Source organism: Dipodomys merriami, unplaced genomic scaffold, assembly GCF_024711535.1.
Source record: "Dipodomys merriami isolate MVZ:Mamm:240054 unplaced genomic scaffold, mDipMer1.0.p SCAF_5, whole genome shotgun sequence".
NCBI classification, from domain to species: domain Eukaryota; kingdom Metazoa; phylum Chordata; class Mammalia; order Rodentia; family Heteromyidae; genus Dipodomys; species Dipodomys merriami.
Window position 1 is genome coordinate 71,717,421 of NW_027206068.1, and position 12,748 is coordinate 71,730,168.

The 12,748-nt window shown below is 39.0% G+C and overlaps 2 long non-coding RNA genes across 2 annotated transcripts in view; both read left to right on the forward strand.

Moving 5' to 3' along the window:
- The window catches only part of LOC138809896 (uncharacterized), a 57,306-nt gene extending 54,464 nt beyond the window's left edge, over nucleotides 1–2,842 (forward strand). The window contains exon 3 of the long non-coding RNA XR_011366970.1: nucleotides 2,670–2,842. This is a non-coding gene — a long non-coding RNA (uncharacterized lncRNA). The remainder of the gene's footprint in view (nucleotides 1–2,669) is intronic.
- Nucleotides 1–11,536, forward strand: part of LOC138809895 (uncharacterized) — a 112,482-nt gene extending 100,946 nt beyond the window's left edge. The window contains exon 5 of the long non-coding RNA XR_011366969.1: nucleotides 10,339–11,536. This is a non-coding gene — a long non-coding RNA (uncharacterized lncRNA). The remainder of the gene's footprint in view (nucleotides 1–10,338) is intronic.
- Nucleotides 11,537–12,748: the final 1,212 nt, after the last annotated feature.

Genomic DNA, 12,748 nt, shown 5'->3' on the forward strand with positions numbered 1-12,748 from the left:
GTTGCATATTTTTTGAAATTGCAATATAATTACTTGACCCAAAGTTGGTTCCTGTCTATTTTTTTTGGTCAGTTATGGGTCTTGAACTCTGGGCCTGTGTACTGTCCCTCAGCTGTTCAGCACAAGGCTAGCGCTCTATCATTTGAGCCACAGTGCCAGTTCTGATTTTCTGGTGGTTAATTGGAGATAACTGACTTTCCTGCCAAGGCTGGCTTTAAACCTGATCCTCAGATCTCAGCCTCCTGAGTAGCTAGGATTACAGGTCTGGGCCACTGGTGTCTGGCTCCTGTCTTCTATTTATACAAGATATCAATATCTTCTTGTAGTTAGAGCTAGGTGGGCAGTCACTCAATATTTTCTTGATAAGTTATTTTCTATATGACCTTGAACAAGTCCCTTAATCTCTGTGTTTCAGTTTCTTCAAATAGCTGGTGAGTACCTATCAGGGGACAATGTTGGCAGCTATCTTACAGTGGTTTAACAAGGAGCAAATAAGTTAATAAATGTAAAGTGCAGAGAACAGTGTCTGACATATAATACTGTCCTGGGAATTAGCTATTGTCACTGCTTTATGTGTATTTTCTCTGAACTCCTCTTTTAACATTAAACCATGTTGCTGTTAAAAACAATTAATTAATTCCTCATTCTGAATGCTACCCAGTGTTCTATGATATGCATCTACTCTACTTTTTCAATAATCAAATAATGAACACAAGATTGCTTTCAAAACTTTGCTGTTATAAACCAAATTGTCCTCTTACAGGACAGTATATGTTCGTTTGGTTTTATTATGGAATCATTAAATATACCCACACATTACTTCAATAAATACTGTAACATATTGTGAGAACGGATTTGCCAATTTACATTCCCATGACTGGATATTTTAGCTGTGTGAACATGGGGAGTTATCACTGGCTTTTACCCCCATTTGCTATACAAGATCTCTAGCTAAGAAAATGTCATTCTATCTGGCCTTTCACTATTCCCCAGAGTCCTCAAGAATATTGTAAATATTCTCAGGATACACAAATGGCCTGCCTTTGGATGGCATCATTGCTTTCTTCCTTCTTTCTCTAGTCCCAGGCAGTGAAGTTTCCAGCCCCCTCCCCACACAAAGCATCATAAACAGTCCTCCATCCTTATGCAATGATACCACTTTCTAGGACTCAATTTTGTCTTATATCCTGAAAAACTCTTTATGCTTCCAGAGATGGTGACATGGCCCTGCCTGGAATCTGCCTTTCTCTGCTTCATTGGAGTTATCTCTATGACTCCAGCTGGTACAACTTCTATGGTCACCTTTCCTCCATTTCCTCAGAATATCACAGACCTAGACTATGTTTCCTGGGTCCCCCAGTGCTTCAAAGCCATGCAGTTTTCTAGGTCACAACATCAAGAATGCCTGCTTTCTTCTCAATTATTCCTTCTGCTTAGTCTGAGACAACGATGCATGTGTGCATGAGCTCAGGGTGTGTGTGTGTGTGTGTGTGTGTGTGTGTGTGTGTGTGTGTGTGTGTGTGTGTGTGTGTGCATGTGCACGCATGTGTGCATGCGTGTACTTGTGTATGTGTGTGCTTGTGTGTATTTCATATATGAAATCTCCATCAAAATCTATGGAAAGAACCCCAGAGGCTTACCACACGACCCTCACACTCCCATCTATAGCTATTAAAGTATGAATTTGACTTCACAGTCTTTCCCTCCCCTATTGTTTCCATGGTGTCTTATTAACAATCTACTTATTGGCTCCTGGTTTTTGTCTCATTCCTAAAAAGGACAGTAGAGGATTTGGGACTGAGTAAATGACAAGCCACAGGGCCTACTGCATGAACTATTTGTCTGCAATATGCCTAGATTCCTCCACCTCTATAAATCTCTGGAAATGCTTTCAAAGATAACTTCATATTTATTCATTTTTCTCGGCACAAGGTGATTACTGACACTGTTTCAGTTACTATGACCTACTCATCAGAGATACACCTAGCAATTAAGATTTTTAGTGAGAAACCATATAAAGAAAATTAATTTGAATTTCCATCTCATTCTCTGTTCAGATATGCACTGGGGACGTGCAGTGAGTCTAGAGAAGAAAATTCACGAGTGGATCGAATTCAGCTTTTGGGAAAGGAATTTTTAGTGCTATCACATTTCAAGCTTTATTAGGCTTTTGATCAATTTCTAATTAAAGAAAGCATGAATCGTCATATGACAAGGGGAAAAGGTGATTTCTAAGTAAAGTACAGAAGGTCTTGTCTCTGTAATTCCTACTCTGTCAAAACAAATCAAAACACTCAGTAGTAATTTTAAGCTCATCATTATTTTTTAATAGAATCTGTTCTCATTTAGGTAGGAGAAATCCCAAATGCTCTTTTTGAATTTTTATTCTACTGTTTGAAATCACTTTAGGAAAAGAAATATGCCTCAGTCATTTGGTAGAAAGATGACTAATGTTAATTTCATTTCTGATTCTATAAATATAATTTTATATTATTTGGTTGAGATGGATTTATTACCTTTAGATTTCTTCTCTTGTATAGCATAATAATTGATCTCATATTTCTCATATAAACCAGTTAGGAATATATCATTTTGATACAGTGCGTTTCTGTAGGAAAATAACTTGTCTTTGTATGGAGTACTAAGCATAAATTTGTTTAATCAAATAGCTTTGGAAGACAGAAAAGGAGGGAGAAGGAGTTTGATGGATTAAGAAAAGCTAAGATCAACTTCGTGTCAATGACCAATGAGCAGAAATGCCAGTTCATCATTTGACAGGTGTTCCTGTATTATATAATTAAGTCTGTTTTCTGAACAAGATATTCATAAATAAACTCTGGGTTTGCTTATGTGTTCGCTCGCTCATAAAATTATATTTATGTTTAACTTATTCATAGACTACTAAGCTGAAGGGGATCTTGAAAATAACTTAAGCAACTCCTAATTTTTTTATTTTTGGTTGGTCATGGGGCCTGCTGGGCCTGGGCACTGTCCTTTAGCTCCTCAGCTCAAAGCTAGCACTCTACCACTTGAGCCAAAGCACCACTTCCCGCTTTTTCTGCTTATGTGGCGCTGAGGAATCGAACCCAGGGCCACATGCATTCAAGGCAAGCATTCTACCACTGAGCCACCTTTCCAGACCCATGTCCTAATTTTGTAAGAGAAAATGGAGGAAGAAATTCAGAATTATTGTCATAATATCCTGCTCTCATTAATGGCATTTGCCTAATTTAACTGATATCATTTTTGATGCCATGACTTTCTTTATCTTTTTCTGATTTTAAGCAGCTGTTTAATCACAGATGAAGACAGTGGAGGCTGTGAGAGAAATGCCTGCCAGCTAATCAGTACACTCTTCTATGAAGAGCTTGCGAATCTGGTATTAGTGCAACAGGCAGGAAGGCAATCATTGGTTCTTATTGCTAGGAGGCTCCTCCCTCCTTGAATGAGGTTGTGGAAGTTGGAGACTGGCCTACTGATTTCTTCTGCTGTCTTCTGACCCCGCATGTTCCCTCCTTTGCGACACATTTGCATTTCGGCTTTTCATCTATTGTTCATGAGATGAAGTGAGCAAAGGTGCCATGACACAGACCAAGTTAGGGCTGCACTTGTTTGGATACGTGTATTTGAAGGGGGAATTGTCAAGCAACGCTGAGGCAAGAAAGAAGACGGTGTACTAGCAGGTGTCTGTGACAGCAGTAGCTCAGTCTTAGCTGTAACTCATCCTGTGTCACATGTCATGTGGTGCTGGGCCAGCCAAATGAATTTTCTGAGACAAGAAATGTGATTAGTAGCTGACACACTCAAAATCCTTTGAGGGCATTGGGTATAAAAAACAAGGACATGCAATCATTTGCATAAAATAATGAGGAATCGCATGAACAGTAGAAGTGCCTACATACCCTAAGAACATACAAATGAACATTTTTTATAAACACTTAGCTAGGTATGGGTAGGGATGTAAAGCAACTTGAGCTCATATATTAGTGATGAGCATTTAAATTAGTTTGATCACTTTGGAGAGCTGTTTTGCAGTTCCACACATAAATGTACAAAATACAATTTGTAACCTAGTTGTTTAACACTTTCAAAGATGCTTAGCAGAAATAAGTATTGGCATCCAACAAAATACATATATATGAATACAGAGAACAGCTTGACTTATAGTCACAGCAGGCCATAGACACTATGATTCTAGCAATGCAATATAGATAGATAGATAGATAGATAGATAGATAGATAGATAGATAGATAGATAGATAGATAGATAGACAGACACATAGATACATAGATAGATAGATAGACAGATCCAAAACAAGTAAAACAGTCTGTGATAAATTTCTCCAAATAGTGACTATTTGGGTTATTTTTGTTAAAAGTGTTATAAACCAACTTTCAGAATCTCCTGTTATCTTGACTGCTTATGTAGACATAAACATATATAAAATTCACTTAGGTGAGGGTACTTCACTGCATATCACGCATAACTATTGAAAGGAGAAAAAATGAATAAAAATAGTATAGAGAATGGAAGGAGAACAAAGAAAAGAAGAAAAAAGGTAAGATTTTTTTGGGGGGGATGGATATAAAGTCACCCTTATAGTTGGATGGAAAATATCACTTTGTTCTTCCTGAATTCAGTGGAATCTAACATCCTCTTCAGCTGTAACAGTCAATGACTGTTTGAATAAGAAAAAAAAAACATAGAAGTTGAAAATTTGGAAATGGCAATGGAAAGTTAACGCCAGCTTTTATGGCCCAATATTATGATTGTCAATGGGCCCATTAACAAGGAAATGATACTAACTATAAAAATTCTAAATTGCTGTGTCAAGTTCCCACTTTCCTTACCTGAAAGCTATGGTTACCTTGTGCATCATAATACTGACTATAAATTAGGAAACTCATTTCATTTCCTCCATCTTCAGAGACCTGTGCTTCAAAAGGGCGTGTTTGGGAGGATTTTACAATTCAAATTCAGCAGCACAGAATCTTACCACTCTGAACGGATATAAAAAGCCGCTCCCCACTATTATAATCAGAATAATACAGATTAGTGCTATGGTGCTATTGTAACCAGAGTAATTCAGCCTAAAGCTCTGATTTAAACATCTAAGACATTTAGGAGCAAGTAAAATCAGTGGCCGTTCCATTGGTGAATTTGATGGGAGAGAAGAAATCGTCACCTACATATTCAATAGAACATCATGTTATGCCCAAAGATGTAAGCAGTAGCAGAAATCAAGAAAATCAAGCTTTGCAGGAAATTATGAGATTGAGTGATTATACCATAGCATGATTATTCTCTCTTTTATATACGTATTGCCTCTAAAATAAGATTAACAAGCTCTTTGAAATAAAAGACTGGACAATTATAACAGGTATCAGATTTTTCTTAACTTTAATCTCTTATTTAATGACAAAACACCCCCCATTTCATAGATGAAGGAAGAAGTGAGTGAATGGAAATTAAGAATATTGTTTTACATAAAGCCAGATCTTCCATTGCAACTTTTGCTTTCTATATAAGAAAGGAAACTCAATTTCTTTTTTTAATTAATTTATTTTTTATTGTGAAAATACTGTACAGAGGGGTTACAATTACATGGGCAAGATAATGAGTACATTTCTTATCAAGCATTGTAGCCTCCTCCTTTGTTTCCCCTTCCCCTCCCTTCCCAGCCTCCCCCCACCCCCACACCCAATCTTCCCCCACCCACCAAAGTTGTAAAGTTCCTTTTCGACATGACAAGTTGTACTTCTCATTGTTGCAACAGGTCCACCTGTATCCTTATTTAAACGACTTGTTTTTCCCCTTCCCCTCCACAAATTATACCAACATCAAATACAGTGAAAGCAGGGGTTATACTGTGGGGGAGGGGCATACAAAGCAACAAAGAAATAATCTTATAAATGCATTAGAAACAAATGCATGAAAGAAAAGGAAACTCAATTTCTTATGTGATAGTGTCATCTACAACTTCTACTCTTCCTCCTTTCTCCTCTTCTTCTTTGGTAGTACTAGAGTTGGAACTCAAGAGCTTTGCACTTAGTAGGTAAGTGCTTAGCACAACTGGCCTTTTTGCTTTATCATCATCATCATCATCATCATCATCATCATCATCTTCATCATCATCATCATCATCATCATTTTGTCAGTCTTGGGGCTTGAACTCTTGGCCTGGTCATTATCACTCAACTCTTCAGCTCAAGGCTACCATTCTACCACTTTAGCCACAGTGCCACTTCTGGTTTTCTGGTGGTTTATTGGAGATAAGAGTCTCACAGACTTTCCTGCCTGGACTGTCTTTAAACCATGATCCTCAGATATCAGCCTCCTGAGTAGCTAGGATTACAGGTGTGAGCCAACGGCACCTGGCTTTTATTATTTTTTTAAATTAGGCCTTGTTTATATACTCAAACTAGCTTGGACCATGATCCTCTTATTTATACTTCCTGAGTAGCTGAGATGAGAGATGTATGACATCACACCAGCTTTTGTGCTGGTTGAGATGGAGCCTAGACAACGTTTTAGCTGAACTGGCCACAATCTGAACTCAGACCACAATCTTCCAAGTAGCTAGGATTACATGACTTCACGGTCTTTTTTTCAACCTCTCTTACTATGAATATTTACATTTACCTTGTGTTCTGTCTTTTCCCTCCTCACCTCCACTACAGAAACAGAGGTTGGGTAGGACAAACAGTATTCAATAACTCATCCTTCAACATTTCCATGTTTTATAGAGACTGCTTTTGTTTCTCTCAACTGGTTTATTCATAACAGCATTCTCACCGTCATGAATTCCAAATTATGATTTGGAAACCATTGGTCAAAGAACACCTCATATATACTGTGAAATGCTATATATTATCACCATGCAAACCATATTATCAGCCAGCAGTAAATTCTAATTAAAATTATCTAAGTAAAGTACTACAAAACTGTGATATAGCTATCAGCCTAGGGATTTTCCTATACGAATGAACATCAAACTTTCCTGGGATACATTCTTTTTTTTTATTGTGAAGATACCATACAGAGGGGTTACAATTACATGAGCAAGGTAATGAGCATTGTTGTCTCTTCCTTTGTTTCTCCTTACCATCCCTTCCCGTCCCCCCCCCCGCCGCCCAACCTCCCCCCATGCCCCCCAAGCGCTGAAGTTGTAAAGTTCATTTTTTGACATAACGTCTTGTACATCTCATTGTTGCAATGGATCCACCTGTATTTCTATTTAAACAATTTGTTTTTTTCCTTCCCCTCCACAAATTATACCAACATCAAGTGAAAACAGGGGTTATACCATGGGGGAGGGACATACAAAGCAACAAAGAAATCATCTTAAATATGTTAGAAACAATCGCAAGAAAGAAAAAAAAATTGAATCCTTATCTTGGGGTTCATTTTGACTAACATCAACTTATCTGACCTTTTCAGCTTGACTCAGACATATACTAGATATTACAAATAAGGGAAACCATGGGACCTATGTTTCTTTGGGCCTGGCTTACTTCACTTAATATAATTTTTTCCAAGTCTTTCCATTTCCTAACAAATGGGGCTATGTCATTCTTTCTGATGGAGGCATAAAATTCCATTGTGTAGATATACCACATTTTCTTGATCCATTAATCTACTGGGCATACATTCTTTTTAAACCTTAGGTTCCGCAGCAAGTTCCTTGGACTTTTAAATCAAATGGGTTTGAGAAGGAGTTGGAGCTGAACAACTTTATTGAAAGACAGAAACAAAATTAAGCCCTCCTATAAATGAGCACAATTGAGGATTGTTGACTTAGCCAATCTGATTACCCAAGTTTAACTGGTATTGTTCTGAGAAGAGCAGAAAAGAGGCCTAAGGAAATGGGACATTGTTGGAGGTATTTTAGTGGAGCAGGAAGTATGAATATATTTGAAACTTCATAGAACATGCCTGTAAATACACACAAAACCTTATAATTATTTGTTGCACACATTTCCTTTGTCTCAAGACAACAGAATGGATTTTGTGGTACACACCAGTAATGTCAGCTATGTAGGAGGTATAAGTAGGCGGTTCATCATCTTATGTGGGCCCCATGAGACTCTACCCCAAAGTAAACAAAAGCAAAAAGAGTAGGAGGCATGGCACAAGTGGTAGGGAACTTGCTTAAGATGTAAGTTCAGAATCAAAACAAAATTTTAAAAAGCAAGTGGAATATTCTATAATTCAGAACGAAAACTACTTTGCATAAATGCATTCATTTATTTCAGCTAAAGCATTTTTACTTTTCATAGTAATACAAAAGGTTTCTGTCCTATTCAAAGTTTTCATGGGTTGAAAAGTTTGTCGGAGAGAAATTCTGAGAGCTGGAGTGCCCTTCTTGTTTTAATATTCTATTGTACCTGAGACTTGCTGTAAAATGAGATCTATATCTTAGTTGTATTTCATTGCGGTAGAGGAGGATGGAGGCTAGCAACACCTACTGCGGTCTTCTCTTCGTGTCAGGTTCTGCCACCTAATTAGCCATGCATGCATTTATTCAAATAATTCTTGCTTGACATTGTAGAAAGTAATGAGAAACAAGAATGTTAATAAGACATGACCTTACCTTGGGACTTCTTAACTTAGTGTAAACCCGGAAGTAGAGCTGTGGCTCAAGTGGTAGAGCACTCGCCTTGAGCTGAAGAGCTGAGGGACAGCGCCCAGGCCCAGAGTTCAAGCCCCACAACTGACCAAAAAAAAAAAAAAATAGGGAAGTGAGGTGAGTACCGGCGGGGGGTGAGGTGGAAAGGATAAAGGTGAGTCTAACGTCTGTTAAATGTATTATAAAGAAAAGTGTGTTGCTTGAGAAAGATTTTGTGTGTGTGTGTGTGGGGGGGGATATTGGAGTTCTTCGTTGGCTGGAGGGGACAAATCAATTGGCCAAAAGGAGGAATGGGGGAAAAAGGCAAGAGGGGTGACAAAGACAGAGGAGGGAGACAGGGTTGGGGTAATTGAGAGGTAAACTCTTCCTCAAGGTTGAGAGCACGTGCCGCTGTACATGCACCACTGTTTCATCAGACAGGAGGACCACATCTTCCTGTGAAACTGAAAGCAACGTGGCTGGGAAAGGCTCCATCAGCTGTCAAGTGGACTTTGTGTCTGATGGTTTGAATATGGATGAGCATGATCTAATGACTTGACTTCCACACAGATGTTTAGATTCATGAGGACAGGGACTATCTGCTCATCAATGTATCCCTAACTTCCTTCCAACAGTGTGGGTGGCAAATAAATGACTCCTCTAAATAGTTGTTGAATTGAATATCTGAACCAAATGTGAAAAGTACCTTAGCAGAAGAATCATACATTATCAGGAGTCAAATTTCACCTCATTGCATTACATTGAGAAATTAGCTAAATGTCAATTCTCAGAACTATATTGAGGGTTAAATAAATGAATCCACAGTACATGCTACACAATAAAATCAAGTATGCTTTGATTTTAAGATATGCAGGTTTCTCTTCATTTTGTCCTACTGCAAAGGAAAACATACATTAAAGCTTTATCTTTCCATAGAGGACTCTTAATTACTATAATTTTATTCGATAAACCAAGAACAAGTTATAGGCACACAATGAAGGTAAAATGTGCACATGTATATATATATATATATATAATATATATATATATATAATATATATGTATTTTCTTCTCCTTTTGGAATTAAATGTGGCACACAAAGGTTTAAAAGGAGTTTACTTAATGATACTAGATTTCAAAACTTCCCTAAATGTTACCCGGTGCCAGAAGGGATGGCTAATTTCACAGAAAATAGAATTAATATACTGCAGGTTTCTGAGAAAGAACAGAAATCAATATTGTGAGTTTTAATCAAGACAAATGGAAAGCAATTCACTAGGGAAAGATCAAACCTGAAGGAAAAGAACAGGGTATAAGCCAGAAACTTGTGGACTAGAATTCATTGATGTATGTGTGTTTGTGTATAAGGGTGCTTAGATGCTTGCTTTAAAAAAATTGATATGTTTCCCACAAGAGACCACTACAACAAAGGGAAGAATATTGTAGGAGAAAGTGTTAACTAATATATTACCCATATGTCTCAAGGGATAAGTATCTTTTTTTCCAATTAGATGGCTGAGCCATATATAAAATGCAGTATTTATCAAGACTGTGAAAATAATACAAGACAACAGCAAAGCAGCCCACTTGTCTAGCGTGTGATGAGACATTATGTGGTATGCGGAAGCATTTGTTCAGCATTTCATGTGGAGTCTAGCTTTTCCTCTTCTCTGTGTCTAGTCTTGCCTATTTCCATCTTTGCTTCTAAAAATTCCTTTTGTCCATCTAGGCCAACGTCAGATGAAATATCACCGACGAAAGACTGTTTCTGTCTCTGATGCTTTTCCTAAAATCCCATGCTGTGTGCTGCCTGCTGGGTGGAGTGGAAGAAGATCACTAGAATTCGAGGAAAAGTGGGAGGCGCTTGGTGACTGACTTGGGAAGCTCTGAGTCCGGACATTTCAGAATCACCTACATTTCAAAAAGCCCTGACTTCAAGGACCATAAATGAGAAAACACACTAAGAGAGATGCCCTAGAGAAGAAAGAGACACCCGGGGAAGAAAGACCCGCTATGTGCACGTAAATCTCTGCTGGTAATGGGAGAGATGACGTGGACCCTGTAAGCTTGGTGGGTTGTAGCCATGTTTCCCTCACTTGTAGTGACTTTCTCAGGAACATTGCTCTTCTCCTTCCATTAACTCAGCATTCTGCAACTTTAGAGCCTTTTGTCTAAGCTGGGAAGAGTATTTCCAGGAGACACAGAGAGAGGAAGAGTCCCACTGAATTGGAATGCTGTGGGTTCTTGTGTTAAGGCTCTGCAGGCTGGAAGAGACTCTTCTCTTTGGGGATGTACTGGAATGCTGATCATCAGAAGGAGGTGGGGAATCTTTCAGATAAAGGAGGTGGGAAAGAAGATACAGGATTCTGGGAATAACTGTGTTTATCTTGGTGTTCTTGTTCCTCATTGTAAACAGCCCAGTCAATACAGGCTGCCTCCCTAAATAGAACTACATATGAAAATCTAGACTCAGGATCCTTGGAGATGAAGAACTAGAACCCACACCCACAAGAAGGACCTGCCATCATGATTCTTGTGCGTGAAGGAAATAAGGGATTCTCCACATCACTGATTCCAACTTGATAACTGCTCTTTATTCATTGCAATGCTGTTATTGTGCAATTCAATTTTAAATACAAGTCTAATATTCTCTACCTCTCTTAAAAACTGCCTTCTAGACAAGTGATGATTGCTCATACCTGTAATCCTAGCTACTCAGGAGCCTGAATTCGGAGGCTTTTGGTTTGAAATCATCCTGGGCTGGAAAGACTGTGAGGCTTTTATCTCTAATTAACAAGCAAAAAAAAAAAAAAAGCCAGGAGTGAATGTGTGGGTCAAAGTAGTAGAGTGCTACCCGTGGGCACTAAAGCTCAGGGACAGCACTCAGGCCCTGAGTTCAAGCCCTAGGACCTGCCAAGCAGCAGAAGGAGGAGGAGGAGGAGGAGGAGGAGGAGGAGGAGGAGGAGGAGGAGGAGGAGGAGGAGGAGGAGGAGGAGGGGGAGGAGGGGGAGGAGGGGGAGGAGGGGGAGGAGGAGGAGGAGGAGGAGGAGGAGGAGGAGGAGGAGGAAGCAGAGGAAGAAGAAAAGGAAGAAGAGGAAGAAGAAGAGGATGCGGAAGGAGAAGAGGAAGAGGAGGAGGAGGAGAAAGAAAAACAAGAAGAAGAAGAAGAGGAGGAGGAGGAGGAGGAGGAGGAGGTGGAGGAGGAGGAGGAGGAGGAGGAGGAGGAGGAGGAGGAGGAGGAGGAGAGTCCTGCCATCTTATTATTTTCTCTAATATTTTTAAATCACCTTTGAATGGTGTACAAAGGAGTGTCCATTTAACAAGACAGTTTATGAATTCAATGCTCCTTGAGCAGTGCCACCCTTCCTGAAGTTCTCGCTCACCCACCTCATTCCCTTCCTCCTCTTAATTTTGGAATACATTTAGAAATATGTTCTTTCTCAAAGCCTTTCTTTTTGTAGTTTTCAGCAATATTTCACACACACACGTGCGTGCGTGCACACACACACACACACACACACACTCTTTCCCTCACATTCATGTCAGTTTATATGGTAGGAGGTTAAATTTCCTTTGTATATTTATAGTAATCTGGCAAGCTCTCCTCCTCCTTACATTTTGTCTCTATAACATATAGAACAATCTCCATATTTTTACTTGAACTATATTCTCTCTAAATAGCAGAAATTCTCTTCGGATGTTTCATAGTTTGGCTAGTCCCGCTCAGACTTAATTTCTCGCTATATCTAACAAGCACCACATATCCTTGAACTATATTAGCTCTAAGTAGCTGAAATTCTCAGAGGATATTTAAGTTAAAGCAAAAACAACATTTAACAGGATCACACAGAACTGTAGCCTGGAACACAGAACAATGAGCCAAGGACAATATGCTACTGAGCTTTCTCTGGGCTTCTTCACAACTCTTTCTTTCTCTCTCTCTCTCTCTCTCTCTCTCTCTCTCTCTCTCTCTCTCTCTCTCTCTCTCTCTCTCTCTCATCTTTCATCTCCTTTCTTCTTCCTCTTTTTCTTTCTACTTTTCTCCTTCTCCTTCCCCTTCTTTCTTCTTCCTCTTCTGCCTCTCCTCTTCCTCTCCCTTCCCTCATCTTTTATCACTCTACTTTTCCAGCTGCCTTTCC